Source organism: Acinonyx jubatus, chromosome E4 (assembly GCF_027475565.1).
Source record: "Acinonyx jubatus isolate Ajub_Pintada_27869175 chromosome E4, VMU_Ajub_asm_v1.0, whole genome shotgun sequence".
NCBI classification, from domain to species: domain Eukaryota; kingdom Metazoa; phylum Chordata; class Mammalia; order Carnivora; family Felidae; genus Acinonyx; species Acinonyx jubatus.
Genome location: NC_069395.1, coordinates 63,612,450 through 63,636,049, shown reverse-complemented (window position 1 = coordinate 63,636,049; position 23,600 = coordinate 63,612,450). Strand labels below are relative to the sequence as shown.

Here is a 23,600-nt window from a genome sequence, read left to right as displayed (position 1 = left end):
AGAAATGTAGATAATCATTTCAGGAATCTTACGGGGAAAGGAAAATGGGATGCCTGCCCAGGAATTAGGAACTGGGGTTTTCAAAGTCCGAAGTTGCTCTTGGGGAGACGAGGCTGGTTCCAAAGTAGCTATGGTACCTGTGACTGATCACGGGGTGTGCTACGGGGCAGCTGGGAGGCTGCTGCCCACGTCCTCTGGTCTAGAGTCCAGACCACGTGCCAAGTCATTCCAGGAAAAAGATCCAGAAGACAGTCTTTTAGATGGAAAGATTACCAATCAAATGCCTTGCTTCTGATACACCTGGCATGAAAGGCGGGAGGGTTCTGGACAAGGGGGTCCTAGAGATCTGAGCCGCGGCGGGCCGGGAGCCCTTCTGTGGGTTGTTCCCTTCGACTGTCTCTCACGGTTTGCTAACACTCATGCAAACCCAGAGAGGCTGACCCCCTTCCTGGCCACAAAGAGCCAACTTTTGGAGCCTCCTGTGGAAGACAGATGGTTTCCCTTTAATTTAGGGCCTCTTTCAGAAAGAAAACTCCCAGAGCAAGACAAATTTTAAATTACACTTTGCAGTGTGTTAACGAAAATGTTAACAGGGTGCGCTTGGCCTAGGAAACATTGCTGCCTTTTTAAATTTTCTTTAGAGCAAATGACATTAAAAAGAAAAGGACGACCATTGCTAACTTTCCCGAACCGGAATAGCAAACGCAGAGAATTTTATACTCTATATTTTCCAGGATTTGAAAGCAAACAACCGCCAAGGCAAGAGAACCGTTCTCATCTTTGTCCCGGTGGAATACCTGAGATTTACCACATTAACCATCTTTCAGTGTATACTTCAGTGGTAATTCCCACTGTTGTTTTACCACACTCCCATCCATCTCTGGAACTTCTTCATCTTCCCAAACGGAAACCCTGTACCATGAAACACGAGCTCCCCATTTCCTTCCACAAACAGCCTGCCAATCACCATTCTACATTTTGTCTGACTATTCCGGACTCATCACGTAAGTGGAATCGCTTACAAGATCTGGCCTTTTCGTGACTGGCTTATTTCACTTTGCAAAATGCCCTCAAAGTTCATCCACAGTGTAGCATTGCAGAATTGTCTTCCTTTTTTAAGGCTGAATTTTATATATATTAAACACACACACACACACACACACACACACACACACACACACACTGCTATTGATCATGGGTGTGCAAATACATGTTTGAGTCCCTCCTTCCGATTCTCTTCAGTATACCCCCAGAAGGGAGCACTGACAGATCATATGGAAATTCTATGCGTAATTTTTGAGGAACCGCCCTACCACCTTCCACACCAGCTGCACCATTTGACATTCCTAACGGCAATGCATGACTCCCAATTTTAAGCATTTTTGTAAGTGGGATTCTCCTGGGAGCGACTTTCTCAAAACTTGCCTTGTCAGTAGTTTGCAGAGCATAAAGGGAAATGTAAAATGTCTTCCCTAAAGCGAGCCATTAAATCAAACCCAAATATGACAATATGAAAATATAACCCTGGAGCAAATGGAGGCCAGGCCATCAGAGAGAGAGGTGGGTTTTGCTTGTTCCTATAGGCCTCACTTCCCACCCACTCACGCAGCTCACCAGCCATGCCTATTTCCAGGGGTCTTAAATCTGCCCCCTGTTTCCCATCTCAATCTTCAGGCAGATTCTCTTCACTCAATCTTGAATTTCTCCAAGATCAGAAAAGCAATCCTCAACCACAGTTTTCACTATCTCAGTCTTGGGCTCAAGAACATGAATTAATTCCACATCCTTTGCTGGTCTTTCAAGGCCCTTACCCAACTCACCCTATCACGTGACTAATAAATGTTCCAGTAACTGTTTAACATTGTCTCGTAAGCCACGAAAACTGAGTTTTCCATCTCATCCCCTCCCACCGCAACTACCCGTTCCCACTCACAAAACTGAAACATCCAGAGCCTTCCCAATCCACATTCCCCTGGAGCACAAGTGGATGCACTAAGCATTCCATCAAGACAGAAACCCCGCATCATCCCTTTTATCGTTTCCTGGGCTGGTCAAAAGCAAGTGACCAGAGAAACACTCCACTTCATTAGCCAAACCACCGGTTTGCCGAAGGTCTTGCTATCTTTTATTTTGGACATGTAGATTGTTAGAAAACATCTGGAGCTCTTGTCCAATACTGCCATACTTCCCCTGGTGGTGATGATGACAATAATATCACTTTAATTTCGTAGACACTTACAATATCGCATTTGATTCTTGTCTAAAAGGTAAGCAGGACAGGTGTTAAGACTCCCACTCTGTAGGAGACCAAACTGGAGGGAAGTTATTCAATGCACGGCTCTCAGAGCAGGAAGTGGGACTACAGTCCCCAGGTATTCTGACTCCTGACCTTGGGACTTCCCACTGCTTTTCACTGTTACTCTCCAAAAACAACTCCTGTCGACCCTAGTTATTGAAATTCACTTTTCCTCACAGACACTGTAAGGTTGCCTTGTCCCAGGACATAACTTACTAAGATTATTCAGCTGGGTTTAGTTGCACCCAAACGAAGTGGAAAATGAAGACTCCAAGGAAGGTGCTGGTGGGTGACATTTAGCCTGAGGTTAAGGAAACGGTTCCGTTCTTTGCAGGGAAAGCTTTCACACGACTCTCAGGGGACACTGCCTGCATCTCCAGACCCCAACTGAGCTCGACTTTTCGGGGATTTTGTTGCTGTTGCTATTAATTAGAAAACTATGGGGGCGCCTAGATGGCTTAGTTGGTTGGGCAGCCGACTTCCGCTCAAGTCGTGATCACGCGGTCTGTGGGTTCGAGCCCTGCGTTGGGCTCAGTGCTGACAGCTCGGAGCTTGGAGCCTGCTTCCGATTCTGTGTCTCCCTCTCTCTCTGCCCCTCCCCTGCTTGCTGTCTCTTTCTCAAATAATAAACACTAAAGAAAAGAAAAGAAAAGAAAAGAAAAGAAAAGAAAAGAAAAGGAAAAAGAAAAGAAAAGGAAAAAGAAAAGAAAAGAAAAGAAAAGAAAAGAAAAGAAAAGAAAAGAAAGAAAAGAAAGAAAAGGAAAGGAAAGGAAAGGAAAGGAAAGGAAAGGAAAGGAAAGAAAAGAAAAGAAAAGAAAAGAAAAGAAAAGAAAAGAAAAGAAAAGAAAGAAAAGAAAACTAGCACACATGTGGTCAGGGAGTGAAGACCAATTTGAGAAAATATAAACCTTAAAAATGAGTAAACTGGTGACAAGGGGAATTCTTTTTTCTTTTCTTTTTTTTTTTTAATTTGAGAGCAAAAGAGAGAGAGAGAGAGTCCTAAGCAGACTCCACACTCAGCACAGAGCCCGATACAGGGCTTGATCCCATGACCCCAGGATCATGACCTGAGCAAAAATCAAGAGTGGCACGCTCAATCGAGTCACCCAGGCACCCCTGGTGGCAAGTGGCATTCTTGATGTTGGTCATTACAATATCAGATGATTGCCCACTCCTGTGACAAAGGCTTGCAATGTGTCTGCCACCCCTCAGGCTTCGCAAAGAGAAAAGACAGATGACGGTGCTCGCTGATGGAGAACAGAGCTGACTTTCAGAGTAACGAGACGACCTAAGAAAGGATGTTTACGTTGACTTAGTCCCAACACAATACGCATCTCTGGATATTGTCCAGACTCTCCTCTCTTTAGATTCTTCTTCAAGGCTGGAAACACATCTTATCGAGTAGCTCTACTGCCTCAGCACACAGCGGGCTCTCAAAAATGTGGGTTGAACTGAATTTGAATCGGGTGATTAGCATAATCCCAGAGAAGCAATACAAAAAATTTGGCTCTGAAAATTAACTGCGGGTCTGAGTGTCTTGGATTCCAATCTAGAATCATATGGTTTCCCGTTGTACTGGGATGTAAACACCCACAGAAAGGTTTAAGTCGGTGCTTTGGACAGACTTGTGCCGTGCAAACAAGAGACGTGTCCAATAATACATCTCTATCGACTGCAGCAGTAATAAACACGTGTCAGTTCTCTCGGGCTTAGGAGGAAGAAACCAAACAGCCACATTTGCTAACAACCATCTACTAGGTATTACGCAGCCTCTGTCTACACCCTGGGTGATAGAAGGTACAGGTGCACTTGCATACTTAATGAGAGAATTCCTGAAAAGCTCACTTCAGTTGCACCAAGGGGAAGTTTCTCTCAAAAGGTAAACCATGGATATAGCATTTCGCGACGAGAACTGGTACTCCATATTTGGTTTGTTACACAAACTCAGAGTTTTAAATATTGGCTCTCTTCGTATTGTCATGCAGGAGAGATGGCCGCGTTTGATCTTCAGTACTTTCCCCCAAGAGTTTAAACTCACGTGGTGGATGGAAGAACATGAAACGGGGACCAGAGATTCCCCGGAGAGTATGCGCACGGGGTGTGTAATTGTGTGTGATGACAATCTGTGTTTAACACCGAGGTCAGCACCTAAGAACAACCCCTGCTCTCCATGATCACTCAGTCTGCCAGGGGGGCTAAGATGTTTCCGGCAATGTGCCCAAAGTGGTTTTCAGACCTGGCCTGGAGCTCAAGTTACAAAGTTAACATTCATCTTGACAGGCTACCTCTCAATTTGCTTTTATGATTCACGCCTCAAGAGGAAACATCCAATGAGGTCAATGCATCTAGTGACTTCTATCCTATGCCACTGGCCTTGGTTTTTGGTACAGCTAAGCATAGCAGCTCACCTCCCCCCACTTCCCCAAAAGTTAGAGCTGATCCTTGGGGGACTTGGGAAGAAAACCAAAGGTGTGCTTAAGAGAGCTCCTGGGTCGGGGTCGCCAGTCGGTTGCACGTCCAGCTTCGACCCAGGCCACGAGCTCGCAGTTCATGATGAGTTCGAGCCCTGTGTCAACCTCACTACTGTCAGCACAGAGCCAGCTTCGAATCCTCTGTCGTCCCCCTCTCTCTGCTGATGGCTCGTTTGCTTTGTCACCAGTGACACTGGTCAGGCGGTCAAGCTTTCCTCTGCTTAGCGCCAAGGTCCTGGAGCCCGTCTCCTGCCTGCAAGTCGCCTGTGTGGCCCGTCTCCCAGCCGTCCAAAGACGCCTCAGAGATTCTGCCAGGCTGTCCAACCCCGGCCAACTCGCACGTCACTCTCTGCAACCTTGACCCCACCCAGCATGTGATGGCCACCAGGTGTGCTGTGTTAAGACCTTAAAGAGCGTGAAAGAAAATCCACATCGATCTTGTTGAGACCTGAATGAGTCCGGGGACACTTTTTTCCTGCAGGAAAAGTGAAAGATCTTAAACTGGACCACAGACCTAAATTGAAGTTAAAACCGTCAAACCCTTAAAAGAACGTATGAGAATGAATTTTCATGACCTCGGGTTAGGTGGTGAATTCTCAGATAAGACACCAAGCGCACAGCAAGAAAAGAAAAGTTGGTAAGTTGGGACTTCATCACAGATAAAACGTTTGTGCTTCAAATGACATCATCAAGAAAATGAAAAGATAACTCACAGACTGGGAGAAAACATGAGCCAATCACGTATCTGATAAGGGACTAATATCCAGAATATGTAAAGTACTCTTACAACTCAGTAACAACAACAACAACAACAAAAAGCCCAATTAAAAAATGAACAAAGGGGCACCTGGGGGGCTCAGTCGGTTAAGCGTCCGACTTCGGCTCAGGTCATGACCTCACGGTTTGTGAGTTCGAACCCCACGTCGGGCTCCGTGCTGACAGCTCAGAGCCTGGAGCCTGCTTCGGATTCCGCGTCTCCTACTCTCTGTGCCCCTCCCATGCTCATTCTCTGTCTCCCTCTGTCTGTCAATAATAAATAAAAGTTAAAAAATTTTTTTTTTTTTAAAGTGAACAAAAGAGGCGCCTGATTGGCTCAGTCAGTTGAGCATCCAGTTCTGGATTTCGGCTCAGGTCATGATCCCACAGTCGTGGGATCGAGCCCCGTGATGGGCTCCATGCTGAGTGCAGAGCCTGTTTGAGATTCTCTCCCTCCCTCTGCCCCTCTCCCCTGCTTGTGCTCTCCCACTCTCTAAAATAAACTAAATAAATAAATACATTTTTTTTAATTTTTAAAAAATAAGCAAAAGATTTGATTAGACATTTCTCTTAAGAAAACGTTGAGAATGGGGAATGAATATCTGAAAAGATGCCCGACCTTACAAGTCGTTAGTGAAACACAGATCAAAACCACAGTGTGGCACTTCACATACTCTGGAGTCAAGAAGACAGGACCACAGCAACAACCCGTGAGGATGTGGAGAAAGGAAATCTGATCGGTTGCTGGCGGGAAGGTAAACGGGGCGGCCACACTGGAGAACAGCTTGGAAGTTTCTCAAAATGTTAAACGCTCGGGGCGCCTGGGTGGCGCAGTCGGTTAAGCGTCCGACTTCAGCCAGGTCACGATCTCGCGGTCCGTGAGTTCAAGCCCTGCGTCAGGCTCTGGGCTGATGGCTCGGAGCCTGGAGCCTGTTTCCGATTCTGTGTCTCCCTCTCTCTCTGCCCCTCCCCCGTTCATGCTCTGTCTCTCTCTGTCCCAAAATAAATAAAAAACGTTGAAAAAAAAATTAAAAAAAAAAATGCTAAACGCAGAGTTACCACGGACACTGGCAATTCCAGGCCTCAGTATCTGCCCACGAGAAATGAAAATATATGTCCACACAGAGACTGATGCCCAATGCTCATAACAGCATTTTTCACGATAGCGAGAAACTGGAAATCACACCCGTATCCAGCCACCGATGAGCACGCAATGGAATACCACCCTCCAATATGGTGTTCTGACCCATCCTGCAATATGGCGAACCGTAAAAAGATTCTGCTGAGTAAAAGAAGCCAGTCACAAAATACCACGTACTGCATGAGTCTGTGTACGTGAAATGTCCAGAACAGGCAAATCTATAGAAAAAGAAAGTAAATCTGTGGTTTCCTGTGGCTCAGAAGATGGGCAGACAGGGGAGTGGGGGTGACAGAAATGTTCGAAAATTAGATGGGTCTGATGGCTGCAAAATTCTGGGAATATACTAAAACCCACTGGATTGTACATTCAAAACAGGTGCGTTTGGGGGCACCCGGTGGCTCAGCCGGTTAAGCGTCTGAATCTTGATCTCAGCTCAGATCTTGATCTCAGGATTGGGAGTTGAAGCCCCACATCCTACTTAAAAAAAAAATTTTTTTTTAAACTATTTACATGACGGCATGTAAATTATATCTCAATGAGTCTACTAAAAAAATAACGATCCCACATTCCCGTGCAGTGAGCTGGCCTCTGAGCTCATCGATGGCCGGCTTCCACGTGAGAAGACTCAGGCTCGATCTATCTCCTCCATGAGTTGGTAAAAGCTCTTGGGACCAACGTCTGGTTGGTTTTGAATCTGTAGCACGTAACACAGAGAGTGGCACACATTTGGGGCTTAAGGGATATCTGAGGCAGGAATACGTGAATGGGTGACTTAAAGAATCTTTCAGGTCTTTCTCCTTAGAACATTCCTCCGGAGTGTTTCCAGCACTATGTTGGCTCAAAATAACTTAGCGCAGGGAAGGCCGAATGGAGAGCCGTCCAGTGGGTTCAGGGTTTCAGTTTGGGAAGATGAGACAGACCTGAGGGCGGATGGTTGCCCAGCACGCGGATGTGCTTAACACTGTTGGCCTGTGCACTTGAACGTGGTGAAGACAGTCACCTTTAGGTCTGTTTTACCACAGTTAAAAAAGAAAAAGCTTTGGGGCGCCTGGGTGGTTCAGTCGGTTCAGTGTCTGACTCTTGATTTCGGCTCAGGTCAGGATCTCACGGTTCGTGAGTTCGAGCCCTGCACTGGGCTCTGGGCTGACAGCACAGAGCCTGCTTCAGATACTCTGTCCCCCCTCTCTCTCTGCTCTGCCCCCAGCTCGCACTCGCTCTCTCAAAATTAAATATAACATTTAGAAACAAAGAAAGAAAAAGCTTAGAATACAGACCACCAGGGGTGCGCCTGGGTGGCTCAGTCAGTTGAGCGTCCAACTTCGGCTCAGGTCATGATCTCGCGGTTTTTGGGTTCGAGCCCCGCATCGGGCTCTGTGCTGACAGCTCAGAGCCTGGAGCCTGGTTTGGATTCTGTGTCTCCCTCTCTCTGCCCCTCCCCTTCGTGCTCTCTTTCTCTGTCTCTCAAAAATAAATAAAAGTTAAAAAAAAATTTTTTTTTAATTTTAAAACACAGCCCCAAACCCAGGACAGCAACCCCAAGGTCACATTCAGTTATTTGGTTGTACTTGAAAGTTCCAAGCTCCTAATGCAATGCCCGGCACTTCGAAGGTGCTCTACATATTTCCTGAACATTCTAGAATCACTTGAAGCAGGAGCTCGAGTTGCAAAACTCGTGTAGTCTCTGCCCAGAGTCATCAGGGTGCCTGGCACCCTCACCTCGATGCCAAAGACACACACCCCGCCCCCGGCTGCCTCCCCAGAGGGCCCTCCACCTTCTCTTGCCACAAAAAGCTGCAATCCCCCCACGCCACACCTTTCATTTTCTCCGTCTGAGAACGCAGGACCTGAGGCCATTCAACTCGCCACAGGAAAACCCAGGGTTCTGGAGGTTCGGGAGTGCATTCTTCGCTTAGCCTCGCGTGAAGGATCATTTCACTAATCAGAAACAGGCCCAAACCGCCACCACCATTATCCACCACGAGGGGACAAGTAAAACCGAAACCAAGAGGCCACGAATCAAAGAGAGTGAGGTAGTGACGGCTCCCAGGAGGCCACACTCTCCACCATTGTTCTCCTGGCTGCTGGTGAGCGATGGGTCAGGCTCAAGTGCACCCACCATGGCCCAGGTTCCGCATGACCCCTGACCCAAGAAAAGCGCTAAGGGGGCTTGGCACTCCTCTTTTGTTAACAGGTAGTATTATCTCAGGGGGAATTAGGGATCAATAAAGACAGGGTTTTCCTTCTTTCAAAACCAGGGGGAACCGGCCACGCCTTTGTGTGTCTACGCACAAGTTATAGCAAACGGCCCTCGAGGCTGCTGCATAGCTCCCTGCAAACCCCCTGTTCGCAAAAGTACCACACAGTGTTCAATGCATCACACCATGTTCTACCGAGAAGTAAATATCTCCTCCAAAAGTCACCGGGCGCCTGGGTGGCTCATTTGGTGAAGTGTCCGACTTTGGCCCAGGTCAGGATCTCACGGCTCGTGAGTTCGAGCCCCGCGTCGGGCTCTGGGCTGACAGCTCGGAGCCTGGAGCCTGCTTTGGACTCTGTGTCTCCCTCTCTCTCTGCCCCTCCCCCGCTCACGCTCTCAACACATTAAAAAGATTTTAAAATAAAGAAAAAATTTTTAAAAATCTCCTCCAGAAGTCACAGAAAGAACCACCTGACATTCAGAGGATCCATCACCTGTCGGCCTATCCTGTCAGCCATACAACCCCCATGGCAGCGGAAGGCACAGTTAATAGCAGGAGAGACCCTCTGAGGGTCCCCAAAGCCCTGTACTGAGCATGAAAGGCGTGAACGAGATTCCCAGTCACCTCCCATCACTCTTGATTGGGAGTAGCTAATATGGCATATTACACAACAGGCATCGGGACCTTCAGCACTCTGCCCTCCTCGGCCAACACCACCGTCAAGGGCGTGCAGCTTAATCAAGGGAACAAACAGGGGTGGGAGCAGATTACACCAGGCCCGGAGCGTTTGGCCCCTGAAATACAGCAAACATACAGGGCCATCAGGAAGAGGGGAACATTCCAGATGCCCAGCTGGGATGCAAAGAAAAAAAGGAAATAAAATCCCAGGCTAGACCTAAAGATCTACCTTTCTTGACCATCTCTGATCCCCTTCCATAGAATATGACCTTCTCCTTACTAGGAAATTCTGGTATGATCTTCACAGACCATAGATCTGCTTCTTCCTAAACAAATACTTTTTCCAAAAATAATTCCACTGTCTCACAGGGAATACACTTGCAGGTCAAACTTCACCACCTTCGATAAAGCAATGCTTCTATGCTTGTGGCTTCTACCCTTCTAACTCCAGATGGGAAGAGAAAACAACTAGAAATAGAACAAATGTGGGGTGCCCAGGGCGGGGGGCTCAGTCGGTTGAGCGTCTGACTCTTGGTTTTGGCTCAGATCGTGATCTCAGGTTTCGTGAGTTCGGGCCCCAAGTCAGGCTCTGTGCTGGCAGCGTGGACCCTGCTTGGGATCCTCTCTCTCCCTCTCTCTCTGCCTCTCCCTTGATCGCATTCTTTCTCTCTCTCTCAAAATAAATAAATAAATGAACAGTAAAAAAAGAAAAAAAAAAGAATAGAACAAAAGGAGGCTTTTAAGGAAACATTAATGCAGTAACAGAGATCTTAGAACTCAGATCACGGCCTCCTTGCTATTTTTGGATCATGGCCGGACTCAGTGACTTTCTACATCTTGCCACAAAATTCTTCTAATTTTTTGTACCTTCTGGGTTTTTTTTTCCCCCTCAAATCTCTACTGGACAGAATCTGAAAGGATCTCAGCCAATGGAAATGCCCTTGGCTGGTATTTACAGGGAGAACCAGGTGGAAGGCCGTCCGGCCTCCAACGTAACTTCCCTCTTCCCGGCTCCCTGTTCTGGGGCTGCGTGTTCAAGTGGCCACCCCGCTGAGCCACCCGTCGCAACCATGCCCACGGCACAGGCGACCTGCCAGCCACCCAAAGGGAATGAGGCTCGACCCCGAGACCTGGAAAGAAGTGTGTTTCAGTCTTCTAAGATTGTTTCAGACCCGCACTCCTTTTTGGTAGAGCTAAACGATGTAACTAAGAATTCACCCTTTCTCAAAACTGCAGCACAGAGAGAAAAAAACTCCCGCGTCTGAACCCAGTCCTTTGTAATTCACATGTATTATCTACTCTATATGTTCACGGCTCATATGCAAACAGATTTTACACATATGCACCTCATACTCCACGACTACAGGATGGCATAGTTGATATTCTTGTATTTAACTTCAGTAACGCCCTTTACAAAGACGCTTCTAGAAACCGAAGCTGCACTCTTATATTTTCCCACTCCTACTTCTAGCTGCTATCTAGTGGGTGCGTGTCACCCTATCCGTCCTCCTTTCTCTGCCGAAACGCACTCAAGTCTGGAGGCGGACAGGCTCTAGGTTGTAATGGAATAGGTAGCCTTTCGCCTTCTGGGTCACGATACTGAGTCTGGGCCACATCAGCAGCATCTGAAAGCGGTTCCTGTGCCATCGATGGCCTTGCTGCCGACAAAAGCCACTGTTGTAGCTTTTCACCCTGTGGGAAGTCCGAAGCAGGAAAGGCAGTAAGGAATGAGCAGGAAGCCACCAAAAGAAACTCCCAGTTAGCCAGAGTCCATGAGAATGGTCTGAAGGAGGCTTTTGCAAAACTTAACAGGTTTATAGTGGGTTTTTTTTTTTTTTTTTTTTTGGAGACAGCACAATTAGGGGAGGAGCCGGGGGGGGGGGTGGGGGGAGAGAGAGAGAGAGAGAGAGAGAGAGAGAATCCCAAGCAGGCTCCGAGCTGTCAGCACAGAGCCCGACACGGGGCTCGAACCCACAAACCGCGAGATCATGACGTGTGCCAAAGTCCGACGCTCAACGGACTGAGCCACCCGGATGCCCCAGGAGCTTTATAGTGTGATATAGATGCTGCGGGGAAGTGTCAGACAGCTCTAAAAAAGGCGAGTGTCTTGCTAACCCCTGAAGTCCCACAAACTCCGATCAGCACTGCGCCAGAAAAGAGCAGGCAGGGAGGCTCCGGTGACATCGATCAGGGGCCCCGAGGCCTAGAACAGCGCCTGACATGAGCCACCTGCTGTACAAATAGTTGTTGAATGGAAGCAAAGGCCCACCCAGTACAGTAGCCTGAAAAAAAGCAGCTATATAAACATCAGGTTGTATTAACCTATCTAATCTTTAAAGGTGCCCATTCGGTCTAACTCCCAAAAAGCAACACGCGCAAAATGTGATGGCAGATCTGGAAAAGTTACGCAGCCATGGAACATACCGCAGTACATAGGTACCCAAGACCTAATGAGTCAGGTTGTTTTAGCTGACTGCAAACCGTGCGATATAATTACAGTCACGTACGAATGACTATTACACGGGGGAGCACTGAACGCGCTGCCCTCAAAAAGAGTTCTTCGCCCGCCGTCATGCGTTTACTCAGTGATGATGACGATGGCCTGTGTAAAACTTTCTGGTGTAGGCACACAGAGATCCGCCGCGTGGACCAGTTCCTAGGGAGCAGAGGAACGTGACCCCGGCCTGGGACGCGCACTGTCCCACAGCAGACGGGAGAGAGGAGCTGGCGGGCTCCCAGCTGCCCGTGGCCGGTCTTCTTCTAAGAGAAGAGAGGAAAGGGGGGGGCCAAGACCTTGCCTCCTTCAGCCTTCGCCCACGAGTTCCTACTCATCCAGGCGAGTGTCACCTCTCCTGGAAACCATTCCATCCCACTCCACAGCCAGCATGTCATCTCCGGCAGGGATGCCGTGGAAGAGATATGGCAGCAGTCAGCGCAGCGACCCCCCATCCCCGGGCTGTGAGGCTCAAAGGCAGGGCTCTGTCTTCACCACCTTCCTGTCCCGGCACCAAATCCGGGGACCACACACCTATACAGTGACGGCCAAAGAAATGTTGGCCAGACCAGACAGATGAACGGAGAGATGGACAGACGTGGCTAACGACAGAATGGAAAATAAACACCCTGGATGTTAACTGTGTGCAATGAACCCCGGGGTCAGGAGCCCCCCCCCCCCCCCATCTAGAGACGTAAGTTTTACTTGTCTCTTCTAGAAAATGACAGTTTAAGGTGCCTGGGTGGCTCAGTCGGTTAAGCGTCCGACTTGGCCTCAGGTCATGATCGCACAGTTCGTGGGTTCGGGCCCCACGTCGGGCTCTGCGCTGACAGCTCGCAGCCTGGAGTCTGCTTCGGATTCTGTGTCTCCCTCTCTCTCTGCCCCTTCCCTGCTCATGTTCTGTCTCTCTGTCTCAAAAAATAAATTTAAATTTTTTTTCTAAAAATTAGAAAATGGCAGTTTGGATGCTAATATTTAATGAACGCCTACCAGGTGCCAGACAGAACATGCCTGTGAAGCAGTTACTCCTGTTCACGCCAGGAAACTGAGGCGGAAAGCAGGAACGTGCCTCTCCAAGTGCACTGAGCGGGCAAACGACACAGCAAAGATTCAAAGCCCCGTGGTCTGGCTGCAGGAACCAGGCTTTTCCTAACAAAAGCCACCCAACGCCACATCACCTCTAAGGCTCCTTCTGTGCTACTGTTCTATGATTACAAAATGCTAATGACTCCAAAAGATATTCCGAGGTCTCCAGGAGTAGAGGTGACATATAGCATTAAAAATTAACGGCGTGGCGTTCATTTAACCTGACATAGTATATTGAATGTTGCCGCGCGTGAGGGTGACAAAGAAGCTCTGGAAAGTTCGTGATCCTTCTAAAATGACCTAACATGGAGTGGTGGACACTACTGTTTGTGTTCAGAACCAGCATGACCCCATTCGTGCCTTTGGAAAAAACCATCTCACTTCTCTGCGACTATGCCCCGAAGGACCTGAAACCAGCCTACGGGATTTCTCCCCGCTGAACTGTGGCTGTTCCAAGCCTTGAAGGGAAAGGGCTTCTCCAGCCTGGACGTGACTGTGTGTCACCATCTCACCAAATAACGGTGGCAGCACAGCCTCAACTGTGCGGATCCACGATCAGATGAAGGGAGAAATGAAACCCGGGGGGCCGGTGTCTGGGGACATGGGCCTCTCAGCTTAGTTCTGTCCAGTGAAGGTGAGTTTCCTCCCTGGAAAACTGGGACCATCCTAAGCATCCAGGGAGCATTCCCACGTTCCGTTAGTCTGCAAGACCAGAAGCGAATACAACCAGGGGACATCGAGCCAGAACGAGGGCATCTCAACCCGCAAGAAACTCAAGGACCTCTAAACCAACCAAACCATAAACACCTAGGCCAGGACCCACGCGGGTGAATGAGCCGCTCTCACATTTCATCCTGTGGACTGCCACCCTCTAGAACAGGAGGCCACGTCAGTGGGAAGGCATCACGGCCCTCCTCGCCGCACCCCGCCAGCATCCCCCTCCTCTGTCGGCCTCCTCCCTCGTCCCCCGTGACGTCACCATAACACAGAAGTGGAAAGGAGATTTTTTCTTTCCCCAAAAGTCCAGAAGTCCTCAGAGAATTCACATATTCAAAAAAAAAAAAAAGAAAGAAAGAAAAAGACTGCCTACTGGGTGCACAGGTACCAAACCTCAGATGACTCTGCTCCAGGGCTCAGAGTCCGGGAGATCCACACAGTCAAAACCGCCGCATACGTAAATCCTATTCGAGCCTGAGGGAGCGTCAGGAGCCCGAGGTTTTTCTGGGTGACCCTCGGCAGCCCCCTAAACCTCTCCATCACTCTGTTATCTCCTCCTGCGCACCGAAAAGGGCCATTACAGAGAATCACTAATAACAAGGAACACTCCATAGAAAAGTAAATTAGCACCAACTACGGCCGCAAAAAAGCCCACAGCCAGCAACTCCCTTCCCCGAGTGGGAAGCAGAGAGCTTGACTGGGCATATTAAAATCAGGTCTTTGTATTGCATTTACCACCCCGGCTGCAAAAATGCTCGTAAAGCCATCATTAGCGGGCTCGCAGCTGTCAGCCCTGCCTGCGCCCGCCGGCTGCCGCGACGATGTGCCATCCTTCGCTGCTCGATGCCCTTTTAATCGCACAGACCGCTTTATTAGCTGCCTTGACCTCCCATAAAAGCTTGGGCCTGACAACGTCTGAAACCTGAGACAGGATGTCCACTGCGTTACCAGCCCGGATGCTCCCTTCGCGGCCCCCGCGCAGTGCGCACACGCACAGCCCGGGAGGGTAGAAAAGCTTCTGGGGAATTTCACAACGAGGAACCCGGGCAAGCTTCGGGGGACAAGAACCAGAGGCAAAACAAAGGCTACGGTATCGGGGAGCACGATCCACACGCACACGCGCACCCGCGCCCAGTGCAAGAACGAGAAGGGACGAGGGGTGCTCTGTGCCTGCTCTGTCCCTGCTCTCCACTGTCCCTGCACCGAAGTTCTAGCGCAGCTCAAGTCCACGCGAAGCTGGGCTCCTAACAGCCATGCTCCCTGAGCTGCGTTCAGACTACGATGCAAAGTGATTCTAGTCGAAACAGGAGTTCGGGGAACGGTTCACGGCAAGCAGACGCTTTAAGGACAAGCTGGGTGAGTGGTTCAGGAAGGAAAATGAAATGGATCAAAAACGAACAGATCTTGTGGACTCGGCCTGCGGCGACCCGCTGCCTCCCACAGAGACCACGCTTCCACACTGCAGGTCTATCACACCTGAGTCGTGCGCACGGCATAGAGGGGGGCATGAATACTGGTCTCAACAAGTATGGCCCCGGCTAGGTGCTCGTAAGAGCAAAGGGAAGAAGGAGAAATCAAAGAGGGCGAAAAGGTTTCAGAAAAAAAAATCTAGAGGTAGAATTTTTTTTCAAGAAGGACAAATAAAATGTCTGGAGTTCAGATGCCCCTATACTGCCACCCAAGATGAACTCCCCGCAAATTATTTCTAAACCCTGGGGCGCCTGGGTGGCTCAGCGGGTTAAGTGTCTGACTCTTGGTTTCTGCTCAGGTCATGAGCTCACGGTTCGTGGGTTCGAGCCCCGCGTCAGGCTCTGCACTGACAGTGCAAAGCCTGCTTGGGATTCTCTTTCTCTCTCTCTGCTCCTCCCTTGCACTCTCTCTCTCTCTAAATAAATTAATTAATTTTTAAAAATTTATTTCTAAATCCTAATCAGGACGGCAGATTTTTTTCCTGTAAAACTACAAGCAAAAAAAAAAACAACCAACAAACAACTATAAGCAGTCTTTATACCTAAGTCGATATTTTTTCTCAAACGTTCCTTACCAAAGTGCTCTTATAAAACTTATTGTCCTTCTGTCTGCCCAAGTTTATTTCTGCATACAAACACAGAAGACAATAAAGTAAACAGCGTTTTTAAGAAACAGGAAGAGTCTTGTCCGTCGGCTGATGACCCGAACTCCAGACGTAGACACGTCGGGGATGGCGGTGCTGAGCACCTCTGTTTGGACGGGCGAACGAGGAGGACAGGCCTGGCCGGCCGAGGGTGGGAGGCCCACAAACGGGGCTGCCCATGGAACAGCTCCAGGCTCCTGGTTTAGCCAGAACTCCATCCAGAGCCTTGTCAAGCTTATCCGTCTGGACTCTGGGAGCAAGGACCAGGCTCATAGTGTCGGGGCTCCTCTCCGGCTTCACAGACACCCGCAGAGGCCACCGACTCCGGCCCTCTTGGTTTACAAATGAAGCATCGGCTGGCTGGCCGGCAGGCCCAAGCTCACCGTGCTAATGAGTGCTGGAGACAAGATTGCATCTCTGTCCCCTTGTCTAAGGACGGTCCTCTCTCCTCTAAACATCTGGGATTGGAGACACCTGGGTGGCTCAGTCGGTTAAGCTTCCGACTCCGGCTCAGGTCACGATCTCACGGTTTGTGAGTTCGAGCCCCGCGATGGGCTCTGTGCTGACAGCTCAGAGCCTGGAGCCTGCTTCAGATTCTGTGTCTCCTTCCCTCTCTGCTGCTCCCCTGCTTGTGCTCTATCAAAAATAAATAAATGTATAAAAAAAATTTTTTTAATAAAAAAAAAAAACCCATCTGGGCCTATAGTCAACCTGAGATGCTTGCCAACCACCAGCCCTTTATTTTGCTGCTTCTCTCGCCCCCTCTCTTGTCCTTCCTCCTCCTCGTCCCCTTATCTTATTCCTCCCCTTTCCATCCTTCTCCCGTCCACCCCTTGGCCCCATCGCCATGCTGCCTGGCGTGGCAGAGATGTGACGCTCCCGCTCACAGCCGGGGCAGCAGGCAGGGCACCCCAGGTCACTGTCAGCTGCCACGCTCAGGACCAGGACGTCCCTCTCTGGAAAGACACACAACTGAGCCAGGAGGCCGATTATTTTTCTTAGACAATGGTGGTTGCTAGCTGTTTGCCTGAATTCAGCTGTTTAATTTCTGTGGAGCCGCTTGGTTAGAGAGCTCAACAGTTGAGGGTTGTTGTTATTGGTGTCTTACTCAGTTAATAAGTAAGTCTCCTGTGGCTGCGTGAAACCACCATTTAGGTGGAGCAGGGCGTAGGGAAACAGTGAATTCCAACCCCAAGGAAAGCAACCGCTATAAATAAGACGGTAGTGTTTCCCCGGGAAGTGTAGCCGCTTATCACTGCTAATTAAAAAAAAATGGAATCATACCCGAGGAAAATCTCAGCTCTTTAAGTTCCTATGTTAACTTCGGGGTGGGGGGGGGGGGGAGTCCTGAATTAGCAATTATAAGTCTCAGACATCACTCAGATGAGATAAAGAAGTAATGAAAGTCCACATTTTGTCACTTCTGTGGTGGCAGAGTAGATTTTTAACTTATTATTTGCAGCTCACGGTTTAAAAATAAAGACATTTTGTGCACAAGGACTATCAAAGGTTTTTAAACCATGCTGTGGGTAGAGAGCTAAGCCTTTTTCCAAAAACTTTGTGTGGCTGGCAAAATATTGAACTTAAACTCCATTAAGCAGAAACCACGAATCAAAATAGCCCCTCAGAGGTACAACGTGGTCTATTACACTTAAGATATACTTAGATATGGTTCTGCTTATCAAAAGAATTCACTCTACCCCAGAGCCTTCTGATATGTTAGCCCACGTAGCAGCACAGGAATATCGACCCTTCCTGGGTAAGAGTTTAGAAGAACCCTCTGCCAGCTGAGATGTGTGCAGGAAATACCGCTTGGTGGGGGAGGGTGTCTCTATTTCCAGACTTCTCCGCGAGGTCTGGTCGGAATCGATGCGATAGGATCAGCAAAGCATAACTGCAAAGAAAACTGTCTGAGAAAGATAAAGCTGGATGGGAAGGCAGATAAGCCCAAATTCCTGGTGCTGCCCAGATCCGTGGGGGGGGGGGGGGGGGGTGAGGGGGGAAGCCGGGCTCTCCTTCGTTCCTGGGCAGAAGTGCTAACTACTAGGTTTTCAATGCTCCCTGGGCGGGGAAGGGGGGGGGGGGGGGGCTCCTGAGGGGCGGGGCTTAAGGCAGGGATTTCCATCTGTGACAAGGAATCTCCACCCCTATTCGGGCCATCTCAACTAAAAGCAGTGGCGATTTTGGTCAACTGAGCACCCCCAAATTTTCTGTGGAGTCACCCAGAGGGGAATGCATTAAGTGCTTTGTTCACGTGGAGGTGAGGAAATGGAAAAGGAGAGGAGCTGAATGGTTCCACTTTCTCTGACCGCTGCTTTCTCGTTTTTGCTGTCAGACACTGACAAAATGAAGAAAGAGAGAGAGGAAGGGAGGGAGGGAGGGAGAGAGGAAGGAAGGGAGGAAGGGAGGGAGGGAGGGAGGGAGGGAGGGAGGGAGGGAGGAAGGAAGGAAGGAAGGAAGGAAGGAAGGAAGGAAGGAAGGAAGGAACAGAGGGAGGGAAGAGAGGGAGGGGGACCTTGCATAAAATTCACCTTCCTGGACAAAGTCATTGGAATGAAAACAAAGCGATGGTTGAGTATTACCTCGCACATTTCACTGGCCCTCACAACGACCCTGGTGGGGGTCCTATCATTGCTGCCATTGTATGGACGAAGAACAACCAAGGTCAGAAAGGCTGTGCTCAAGGTCACACAGTGATGTAATCTGATTTTCCACCCAAGTTTGCTGACCCCAGATCTTCACTTTTAACGTCAGTTTCGAAAGCGCCTCAAAAGTGGATCTCTCTTAACCTCTTCGTGTTGTCAACAACTCAAATGCTACCTCAACTGCCCTCACCCCTCCATCCTCTCCTGGACACAACGTCATTGCCTGCCTCTCTCCAGGCACCAGAAACTCTTCTAACAAAGATTCCCAGCTGCCTCCTAGTTGCTAAATCAAGGGAAACCTCAGTCCTTACCTCCTCGATCTCTGCAAGGCATCTGGCTTTTACCACCCCTACTCCTACCTCCTCTGTTTCCAGGAATCCACGGTCTCCTATTTTCCTCCCCTTCTTCTGGCCTCTCCTTGATCTCTCTTCCCGGCTCCTCAGGCTGTCTGTGCCTTCAATGTCCATGGGTCCCACAGCTCTGTGTTCTAACATCCTCCAGGGAGAGCTCGCCCTCTGGGGATCCCACCACCCTCCCCGAGCCAACATCTCCCAGACTCACGTCTCTAGCTCTGAATGCTCCTGGGACCCATGGGAGCATCCCGCTTCAAGCTCCACAGAGCCCAAAGCAGTTTTGTTATCCACAACCTTTCTCAAAAATCAGACCCACAATAACAAAAACCCTATCCCCACCTATACTCTCTGTCTCTCACTCTCTCTCAAAAGTAAACAATTTTTTTTTAATTTTTGATTAAAAAAAATAGATTGAAGGAGAAAAATCATATGATCAACCTCCCTAAAGCCTGAAAACACATTTGGCAAAACATAGGGCCCATTCCTAAATCAAATAAGAATTGGGTACTTCCTTAATTTGTAAAACTATACGTACACCTTAGTTCAAAAGCCAACATCTCTCTCTCTCTCTCAAGATAAATAAATAAACATTTTTAAAAAGGGGGGAAGGTGCCTGGGTAGCTCAGTCGGTTAAGCGTCTGACTCTTGTGTTGGGTTCTGCGAAGACTGGTTGGAGCCTGCCTGGATTCTCTGTCTCCCTCTCTCTCTGTCCCTCCCTCACTCATTCTTTCTCTCTCTCTCTCTCTCTCCCCAAATAAATAAACATTAAAAAATTAAATTTTTCAGTTTAAAAAACTAAAATGAAACAAAAGCCAGTATCTTAATGGGAAAAACCATACACATTCCCACCATATCTGCTAGCACTGAATACTGTACTGGGGGCGTGAATCAATGTAACAAAGAACAGACAACCATTAAAGGGATAAAAACAGCAAAGGAAAAGACTAACAGTATCTCCACTTTTGTAAGATAAATGCTTTCAAAAACCCAAGAATACCAGTTTTAAAAACTGAGAAACACATCTAAAGAGTTTAATAAAGCAACAGGATATAAAGGTAACATATAAATCAATATCCTGCTTATACATAAACAAGCCTCAATTAGAAGAGAAGATGGTCATTTGTAACAGCAATAAAAGATATAATATCTAAGGGCAAATTTAACAAGAAATGCACAAAGTCTACAGGAGAAAAAAAAAACCTTAAAAATTGCTGAAAAGTGGGGCACCGGAGTGGCTCAGTAGATTGTGCGCCTAACTCTTGATTTCAGCTCAGGTCATGAGCCCAGGGTCACGGGATTGAGCCCCGCGCCGGGCTCTGCACTGAGCATGGAACCTGCTTAAGTTTTCTCCCTCTCCCTCTGCCCCGCCCCCCTCTTAATTAATTAATTGACTAATTAAATTGCTGAAAAGCAGACTTGTTCAAATGGAATGACGCTTCCTGTTCTTGGGAAAGATTCAACATCATAAAGGTACCAAATACTGCCTTTCGGCCAGAACTGCCATCTTCCGGTAATTCGCCAAAACGACCAACACAAAGGGAAAGAGGAGAGGTGCCCGCTAGATGTTCTCTAGGCCTTTTAGAAAACATGGAGTTGTTCCTTTGGCAACATACATGCGAATCTACAAGAAAGGCGATATTGTGGACATCAAGGGAATGGGCACTGTTGAAAAAAGAATGCCCCACAAATGTCACCAAGGCAAAACTGGGAGAGTCTACGACGTCACCCGGCATGCTGTTGTCCCTGTTGGAAACAAACAAGTGGAGGGCAAGATTCTCGCTAAGACAATTAATGTACGTATTGAGCACATTAAGCACTCAAGGGGCCGAGATTGGTTCCTGAAGCGTGTGAAGGAAAATGATCAGAGACAGAAGGAAGCCAAGGAGAAAGGTACTTGGGTTCAGCTGAAGGGCCACCCTGCCCCACCCAGAGAAGCACACTTTGTGAGAACCACCGGGAAGGAGCCTGAGCTGTTGGAACCCATTCCCTATGGATTCATGGCATAAGTGTAAAAAAAAATAAATAAATAAAAGACTCCAAGATTGTAAAAAAAAAAAAAAAAAAAGATACCAAATATCCCCCAGGTTAATATATAAACTTAGCATGGTCCCAATTAAAATAAATATTTTTCTGGAGTTAGGCAAGCTGATTTTAAAGTTCATATGGGGGGGGGGGGGGGGACCTGGGTGGTTCAGTTGGTTAAACGTCTAACTTCAGCTCAGGTCATTAAGCTCTAGGTTCGTGAGTTCGAGCCCCGTGTCAGGCTCTGTCCTCACAGCTCAGAGCCCGGAGCCTGCTTCGGATTCTGTGTCTCCCTCTCTCTCTCTGCCCCTCCCCAGCTTGTGCACGCCTGCTCGCTCTCTCTCTCTCCCCCTCTCTCTCAAAAACAAATAAACACTTTTTAAGAATTAAAAAAAATAAAGTTCATACAGGAAAACATGAGGAGTAACCAGGAAACTCCCCGAAAGGAAAGGCACTGTTTGGGAGAGGGAGGGCGAGCCCTACCAAATATTAAAACTTACTACAAAGATTCTATATTTAAAAGAGTGCGGAACTGGCACACAAAGAACCAGATAAACAGAACATGGCAGAAGGTCCATAAACAGTCCAAGTGCAACTGAAAATTTGTTTTATGACAATGACGGTGTCTCAGATCAGTGGGAGGAAGATGGATGTTTTAATAAAGGGTCTGCTGACAACTGGATAGACATTTAGAAAAAGATAAAATTGATCTATACCTTCCATTATACACCAAAGTAACCTCCCAGTGGATCTGATATCTAAATTTTAAAAAGGAAAGCATACAAACACTCAACAAAAACAAAGGCAGATTCCTCTGAAAGCTGGACGTGCTGGACAGACAGATAGCCTTTGTAACCATGAACTTGACATCCAACTTTCTCAGATGGGTCCCGGAGCATCCCACAGGCGGTGGGTAAGCAGAATGAGAGATACAGACTGATTTACTATTTTGATCAACATTTTTAAAGTAACTTAGGGATACGGGCTTATTCCAGGTCCTCGGGCACCTTCGTAAATGCACTTTAAGAGATCTCTGACTGGTCTAAGTTAAGTATGAAAGGTCAGTGGGAACCCATCTGAACAGGGCTGCTTTGCCACAGGAAGACGATACAGGAGGCTTAAAAAACAAAAAAAAAAAAAAAAAAAAGGAGGGGGGTGGTGGTTAAAGAAAAGATGCTATGGTCAGCCTGTGACTCAAGATAGCAAAAAGGAAAGCAGTTTGTATCCCTGAAAAGAGACCGTGAACCCTGACAGACGCCAGCCAACTTGCAATCTTTGCCGGGACGGAACAGAGTTGAACTCTGGCAGCCTTACTGAGGTGGTGCGGAGACGTCCCCCTGAAGAGCTCTTCCTCCCAGAAGGTCAGTGCAGGGCCCTCCAACCGGGTGTTCTCAGAAGGGACAGGCAACAGTCTCAACTGAACGGTTATGAATATGAGGAAGTCCTTTGTCCCCCTGCAGTACACTCCAGCCAAGAAAATTATGCAGCTCCGAATCCCCACAGCCCCACGTATTTTTCCCACCACCCCCTGCCCCCAGAGCCTAAAAGCGATGTTACCATCTGGGAGCCCGGGAAAAATAATCACAATAATAAATAACTAATGAAAATAATCTCCAGGCGGGGGGAAGGGGGGGGGCGTCTCCCACTCGGACAGTTGAACCAACAAAAACCCAAGGGATTTGGTGGGTGGGCGGGGGGGGGGGGGAAGCTTCCTTGGATTTCTCCATTCCTGGCATCTTTACTCATGCTTCGGTTTGTGATCTGAACCACGTGGATCACTTGGACTTCCGGGGTAAGGAAATCGGGTTCATCTTTGTTTTGCTATAGATTTGGTAGATGGATGTGGGGGAGGGGTATATCGGGGTAGAGCGCCCAGCACACGCTAAGGACAGTAAGCATCACCATTACCATCACCATTAGTATCAGCCAATGAATGACACAATCTGTGATATGCCAGAGAGCAACTGATGTTGCCTCAAGTTTATTGACTTGATCCTTCCAAATGCTGACAAATTACTAGACTCAGCCATTTAAAAATCACATTTCTAATGCAATAATCCTACGTGCAGTGAGTGTGGAAGAAATTACTACAGCCCAGGGGTTTTTACAAAGTGAATTAAGTCACTATAAAAACTGACCGTGTTGGTTCACAATTAAAAGGCTGGTAGAATGAAATGCCATTATTCCATAGCTTGCTAAGCCTTAAGGAAGAGATCACCGTTCACGTGTCTCTACTGGGAATGTTTTCAGAATCCCTAAAATGTCTCAGACACGTTTTAATGATAAATGCTACAGGACTTTTTCATCAGTGATGTTATCTATTAGCTGATCTCGTATCTAAAATATTTCTCAAATGGAAAAGACTCCAATAACATTTTCTGAAAAGAGCCACGTGTTCTTAAAAGATTTCAGATACACAGCTCTCAGAATTCATACGTGTTTAAAATGTAATACGTTCCATATCTATTTATAAAGAATCATACCACGGCTTCTGGAGGAACTTTTAAATAGTTTTTTCGTACCCGTTTTGGAGCTAGGAAAACACACACACACATATTCCCCAAGTCTAGACTTCCTTGGGCTCTGGCTATTTAGAGTCTACGTTTGGTGTTTTTAAACCCCTATGACACATT

The 23,600-nt window shown here is 47.9% G+C and overlaps 1 protein-coding gene and 1 pseudogene across 1 annotated transcript in view; one reads left to right on the top strand and one right to left on the bottom strand.

Annotated features, from left to right (window-relative positions):
* KIF26B (kinesin family member 26B) overlaps nucleotides 1-23,600 on the bottom strand; it is a 469,574-nt gene that overhangs the window by 439,560 nt on the left and 6,414 nt on the right. The window lies entirely within an intron of this gene.
* Nucleotides 20,460-20,951, top strand: LOC106968632 (60S ribosomal protein L21-like; annotated as a pseudogene).